Source organism: Bidens hawaiensis, unplaced genomic scaffold (assembly GCF_021521415.1).
Source record: "Bidens hawaiensis isolate Kalapana, Puna unplaced genomic scaffold, B.hawaiensis_p1.1 tig00011791_1, whole genome shotgun sequence".
Lineage (NCBI taxonomy): Eukaryota > Viridiplantae > Streptophyta > Magnoliopsida > Asterales > Asteraceae > Bidens > Bidens hawaiensis.
In genome coordinates, this window is record NW_027491936.1 from 510,874 (window position 1) to 518,265 (window position 7,392).

Below are 7,392 nucleotides of genomic sequence, written 5' to 3' on the forward strand. Positions count from 1 at the left end.
TGAATCACCTAAGAGTGTCCATAACTAAACTAAATCCTAATACAAACGTTAAGACACTAAGAAGCACGATTGATTATTAAAGGTTATATTCAAGAGGGAATAAATAATCAAAGAATCTTCTTACCCATATTACAAAAGATTTCTTTTGAGGATCATCATTGTTCAAAGTAGCTTATAATATTTAAGAGCTACATTACATGAACATTTAAACAACTTTTCCTAGCAACTGACTTGCATATTTACATGTTCATAAAGCAACTTGAAGTTTTAAACTGAAGGTCAAAGAACATTTAGTCCGTAAGTCAATATAATCCATGTATGGGTTAATGCAAACATCAAAATATGATGAAACCTTTATACGATAATTTTCATCAACAACTAAGTGGATTAATGTACCTACCTCAATATGAGTGGGAGCAACTAAAAACAAACTTGTCCTTATAAAGATGACATTCTTTTGACAAGCATATGTTACATAAGTCTAAGTATTGTTTATACATACTTTGATATGATAGATCTCAAAAGATATCCCTACGTAATAGATATCAAAACAATATGAGATAAACCCAAAGAGACGTTAGTCTTGTTCCATAAATTTTACTCTAGATGGGTCCTTACACATGTAACAAACAATATTGCTCTCCTTTAAAGGATAATAGGGTCACTAAGATTATTTTCTTGTGCTTCATTAATTAGAAGCCTTTATATAGGTACAAGTCTATACTCGTTCAGATATTACTCGAATTGCAACACACTAGATATATCTAGATTAATGCGAAGTATCTAAAAGAGTATTGAAATTATCTTTAAAGGAAATGAGGGACTATAATTTAAAAGAATAAGTGAGAATTCAAACCTACTGATTACTCTAAATTTTGTTATGTTCAAAGATAACATAATATAATTTTCGGGATATATTCTTATGTCAGAAGATAATCTATTTTATGGATGAGTCATAATAAACTGATAACAACAATCTAAATTTTAATGACATAATATGTTGATTAAATCTCAACGTAATTGTCAATAAATGTTGTTGAAAATTTATCATTGGACTCATAAGTTTATTAACTCCATATAAATTATATATTGAAGACTTATTGTGATAAAGTCAGCTACCATGTTTTCTCAAACAGTAACAGTTCGAGAGGTGCTGCATTAAATTTTGACATGAAATAAATTATTCATTTATGAACGAATTGAGGAAACTAAATTCTCATATCGAATGCATTCATGATATGCTTAAGGATCCTATAACTAAAGGTCTATTACCCATAAGTCTTATGAAAGCGCTTATAATAAAGACGGGATTATTTATGACCATGTATAATAGTATATCGTTATATGAATGACTAATTCTAATTGACTAATTATTAATTTTCCTCACCAGTTTTGAATTTGTAGGTCTCTTTATATGTTCTGCATGCGTAATGACATATAGACAAATTAATATACAAATCAAATATTTGAAGGGCTTACTTATAAAATTTTGATCATAACTACTTAAGTTTTAAACAAGGACTGCAGCATGATTAATGGGGGTCTTGAGCTGATGTTCAATTCAATGACTGTATTTCTCTACTCCAGTTTGAGTTTAAGCTAAAATGAGTGTTAAAATCTGCAGACCAATCTAATGCTCATAATAAATGATTATTCGGCCAAGTGGGAGAATGTAAGAATAAATATATGGATATATATATTTATGTGTAACCATCATTATCATTTATATAATTATATATCTAAATTTATCATACCTTATTATTATATTAGCTAGGTAATTGTTGATGGACCAAATTGCCATTACTTGCTAATTAAAGGTTTCCCCTTGGGTGTATATAAATACATGGAAGAGATTAATTAACATCATAATAAAAAAAAACCTAACTCTCACATTAAGAAATTCGTGACCCCTATATCTCCCCATATTCGGTTCCTCAAGAACCTTAATCCCCATCAATAACATACATCCTAAAGGGGAACTCAACCAACCTGACTATCATGTCGTCAAGAGGATTCTCATCAGCCATGGCTACTCTCTATGCTGTAACAGGTATGTTTTAGTTATAGGTTTATCATAACATTCATGTTTTCTATTACATACGTGAAGAACTTATCAACAACAAAGATATTTTTACAAGATTAATAAAAAAGTAGTCAGTTTTAAAGTAAAGTTATTAGACAAATCAAACACATACCACTATCGCTTAGCTTGATGCACATCTTGTTTCTTGTATATCGAATGATGTGTAGACGTCTTTTTGACTTGAAAGAACAAAGTTATTCTTGATTAATTTGACAACAATCTCTACGCTCGAACCCTCAATCGATTGTGGTTCTTTAGTTGCTTGGCTCTTCAAATTTGTTCAGCTCTTGTCTTGGCATCCTTTTGCATGCACTTAAATTAAATGGGGGCTAGATACAAGCATAGAATTGACGGTGTTTCGTTGGTTATCTATCCTTTAGCTTTTGATCTTTATTTTCTGTGTGTGTATCGTAGTTCATAGTTTTAAGCCCCAAAACAACACCTTGTCATCATCAGATTGTCACCATACCAACCCTACCATTGCGTGTCATATCTTTTTAAGCCCATTGCATGGTTTGTCGTCGGATAATATGTCTTAGTTTTTAGTCTCTTTGTGTAAAACTAAAATATCTCTTTCACGCCATCGTTATAATCGTTGTCAACCTTACCATATCCGCCCATGCCGCCATCAACGACAACCGGATTCCAACTTCTCCAACTAATTAACAAATGAAACATTGTTATTGTAAGCAAATTAATGTATAAAAATATAATTAATTTGACAAATTCTTGTTTCTAGTCAAATTTTCTTTTATTATAAATTTTAGACGATTTAAAAGTTAGTGAATTTGTGATTAAATCATAATAATGAAAACTCAGTGTTATTATATGTCAATGAGATTGTAGTGGAGTGGTAAGGAGGAGACTTGGTGTTTATGTGATCCAGGTTTGATTTATGCCCCCGCCATTTAGTTTTAGCGGCACTAGGTGATGATGGGTGACTAGGAGAGCATGTGGTGTTCACTAGTTGAATTCTTAAACTTAGCGGGTTTATCTCACCGCGTTGTTGTGTCTCGGGCGTTGGCCTGAGGTGAGAGTTTTCCCTTGATCAAAAGACCAGTATATCCAGAAGTGATAAATTTAGCCAGTAGCAAATTAGAAAGATTCATTGGCGTTAAAAAAATTATCGAATAATTATGACCTATCCACCTTAAAATTGTAATCAAACCCCTCTAATTGTTGTTATTTTTGTATCCAACCGGCCCATACCATGCAAGGAAGGGAGCTCATTTACGCAGTTTGCATGTAAATCAATTCCAAATTTGTAAAGAAAAGGCCAAGAGCCACTTCTAATGGAAACGATTCTCCTTAAAACAATGACGCTGATGATTTTACATTTTTATGAACAATCAACACGGATATGCCGGTTTTCACCGCATAAATACGTGGAAAGTCGTTGCGTGGGGAAGGCGGCAAAACCCGCATAAACCCAATAAACGACAAACCTTCACGCAGGTCAGTCGAAGGGGAAAAGTTCAGTCCCATTAAATGAAAGTGCCGGTCTATCCGCATGAATCATGAAAAAGGGAACTGAACACTAACCTATTGACAACCGCGCGTCGAACGGTTAATTTATTCAACACGAATATGCCGGTTTTCACCGCATAAATACGTGGAAAGTCGTTGCGTGGGGAAGGCGGCAAAACCCGCATAAACCCAATAAACGACAAACCTTCACGCAGGTCAGTCGAAGGGGAAAATTCAGTCCCATTAAATGAAAGTGCCGGTCTATCCGCATGAATCATGAAAAAGGGAACTGAACACTAACCTATTGACAACCGCGCGTCGAACGGTTAATTTATTCAACACGAATATGCCGGTTTTCACCGCATAAATACGTGGAAAGTCGTTGCGTGGGGAACGCGGCAAAACACGCATAAACCCAATAAACGACGAACCTTGACGCAGGTCAGTTGAAGGGGAAAAGTTCAGTCCCATTAAATGAAAGTGCCGGTCTATCCGCATGAATCATGAAAAAGGGAACTGAACACTAACCTATTGACAACCGCGCGTCGAACGCTTCAAAATAGAATTTCTAATAAAAGGATGAGGAAAACCTACACGCAGGTCAGATGGTAAAGTTTAGCCATCCTACTACGTGCAAGTGACGGTCCTACCCGCACAATCACGGAAGAGGAAGCAAAACTTCACACCTATCTACCACGTTCAAAGGTTAACTTATCCTCAAAAGATGAGGAAAACCTACACGCAGGTCAGATGGTAAAGTTTAGCCATCCTACTACGTGCAAGTGACGGTCCTACCCGCACAATCACGGAAGAGGAAGCAAAACTTCACACCTATCTACCACGTTCAAAGGTTAACTTATCATCAAAAGATGAGGAAAACCTACACGCAGGTCAGATGGTAAAGTTTAGCCATCCTACTACGTGCAAGTGACGGTCCTACCCGCACAATCACGGAAGAGGAAGCAAAACTTCACACCTATCTACCACGTTCAAAGGTTAACTTATTCTAAAACACTTGGAAAATTGCTAATTTAAACTAAAGTATGCAAGTCATAAAACGTTTACAAAGCAAGGAACCCAACGAAAGTAGCGGTCTTACCCGCAAAAAGATTTATATTTCACTATGGTTGATTACAAGAATGGCCGGGTAACTACCCGCCTACAAGAAAATAAAACTATACAAGCTAAATCTATCCTAGCAGCGGGAAGGGATCTTCAGGATCAGGCTTCAGGGTCACTTCCACTTGGACCAGCCCCATCAGTAGAGCGTGGCAGTTCAAGGAAAGCTTTGAGGATAGCTAGCCCATCATCAGCAGCAGCAACTTCGTTTACCTTCTCCACCACCGGATGCGGGAAGGCGGCGTATTGATTTACTGCTTGGTCATATATGGCTTCAGTATCTACATCGAATAAAGGGAAGTTGGAAGGCGGGATGCCTTTCTCAATGAACCCTAGACCAAGCAGGAAGCCGGCCTTTTCCCCATCCTCGTGAGAAGCGTTGAGGGCTGCGCTCATAGCATCGTCGTAAGATGTCTCTGAGAAGACCCGATGCACAACCTACAAAGAAAAAATACAAGTGTCAGAACCTTTCTATTTACAAAGAAAAGCGTAAAGACATGAAAACATACCTGAGACAACGCTTCTCGAGGAAGCCATTCCTTGGCAACCAGAGCTTCTTGGAGGGCAGCTTGAGCTTCGTTACGGGCGCGTTCGGCTTCACTCTTGTTGAGGTTGGCGAGCAACACTTCTTTAGCCGCAGCCTCTTCCACGCCCTTTAGCTTACGCTCAGTATGGTCAAGCACCCCCCTCTGGTCCAAGATTTCCTGGAGCTTTTTGGCGTCTTCCATCGCCAAGGCATCATGAGCCTGCTGGAGAGCCTCTAATTTGGCTTTAAGCTCTTCATTCTCTACGCGTAGAGGCTCAGCAACAGCTTCAGCCTTGGTGGCCCTCTCGGTTGCGTTCCTCGCAGTCTCCTTAGCCAGCCGAAGCTGTTCATTAACAGCTTGGGCAGCCTTGGAACGGGCCTCGAGTCGTGACTGAACTTCAACCTCGAGGGCCTTGAAGGCCTTCTCCTTTTCCGCAGCTACAGCGGAAAGCCTTTGGTTCTCCTCCCGGATGGCCCGCGCCTGAGCAACTTCTTTAAGGCGAGCTGCTTTTAACTTGTCGTTTTCACGACAAAGCAGCTCGACGCACGGCTGCATCCGAGCTAGGAGAACCCGAAGCTCATTGGTTAGCCTACCCTCCTGGTAGCTAGCCATGGCTTCCCCCAACGCACCACTAGGAGCAGCGTGTCGAGCCCATTCCACGCACTCCACAGGGGTGCGAAGGGTTGTTCCTCGGCGAATGTTCCATCGTGGAACATACACTTCATTGGAATCCGACACAGCAAAAAACAAAAAGCAGTTAGGAAAAGATAAAAAAAAAAAAAAAAAATTATGAAAAGGGCCGAAAGAACCCTACGCACCTGTAGGGTCAATTACAGGCCGATAGCCGCCGAACCCATCACCTGAACCCAACGGAAATCCATCTAAGAGGTCAGGCAGATGGGAAGGTGGCAGAGATTGGCGAGAAGCCCCGTGCGTACCTGATGGATCGGCCGTTGATGCCGATGGCGGGGGCATCGTAGCAGCCGCCGCGGTCGCTGCAGCGGAAACCGCAGCAATAGTAACCGCCGGCTCAGTGAAAGATGCTGTAAAAATCGCACTCACTGCCGGCGGTGACGTCATCTCAGCTGGAACAGTCGGCTCAAAGGAGTGAGCAACTGAACCAGCGGAAGCAGGCGCAGGCGCCTGGGTCGACGCCTCAGGTAGGCTGACCAAGCCTACCGTCATTGGCGGAGAGGTACTCCTCTGCGCTCCACCCTGGAATGCGTCAACATCCACACCTTCGTAAAGAAGATAAGTGTTAACGACATTAAAACTATGAAGCTAAAGATAAAGGAAATTTGTACTTACGGGTTTTCTTGAGCCTGAAGGTACGGAGAGGCGGGGACGAACCCGATGGAACCGGCCTCTTTGCGCCGGTCACCGTCGTCTTCTTGGGCTCTCCGGAGGTGACAGTCGCAACCTCCGGAGCAGTGGTCTTATCACCACCGGGATTCCCCGCCACCTCTTCGCTCTCGGTCTCCGAATCAGACCGAGCCACTTGATCGGCAGTGGAGGCCTTCTCCTTCCCCTTCCCGCCGGCAGCCTTCTTCTTCCGCACCAACGGAGGACCATCTGCGGATTCCTCATCAGAGCATACGATTAAAGGAATTCCAGCAGAGGTTTCAACATTGAGGGGTCGAGGGTTGAAGAGCGCCTTACCTGGCCGCCTGGCGCTCAGGATCTCATGGCCTTGCGGATAGACCTCCACGAACCGATCCGCCGTTTGTTCGAGGATGGGCAACTCGTTCTCGTCCAGAGCGCGAGTACCCATCCGGGCGGGACCGTCAGCCTCCCGCGGATTAAGGAGGGACTGCAGGTCGTTCCCCTCTGAAATAAACAGGAAAAAAGTTAGAAGAAATTCAGAATCAACAATAAGAGACAAAGCATACCGTAAGGAACAGAGTTCGAACCGTATTCGAGGATGATCGGAATCTTGCGCGCATCAGCCTCCTTCCACACCCGGCTCATCCCCAGCATCACCATCCCGGACTCCGCAAACCGGTAAACCGGAGATTGGACCTGAGATATCTTCGCAAACCATTCCGCCTCCTGGTAGTTGGAGGCGTGAAGGCTGGGAAGTGCTTGCCCGTTCTTGAATTTCATGGCAATGGGGATGGCGCGAGCGGATATGAAGAAAAACTCCCTCTTCCACGCGCGAAGACTGCGCTCGGTCGCGCAGATCTTTAAACCCTTAAT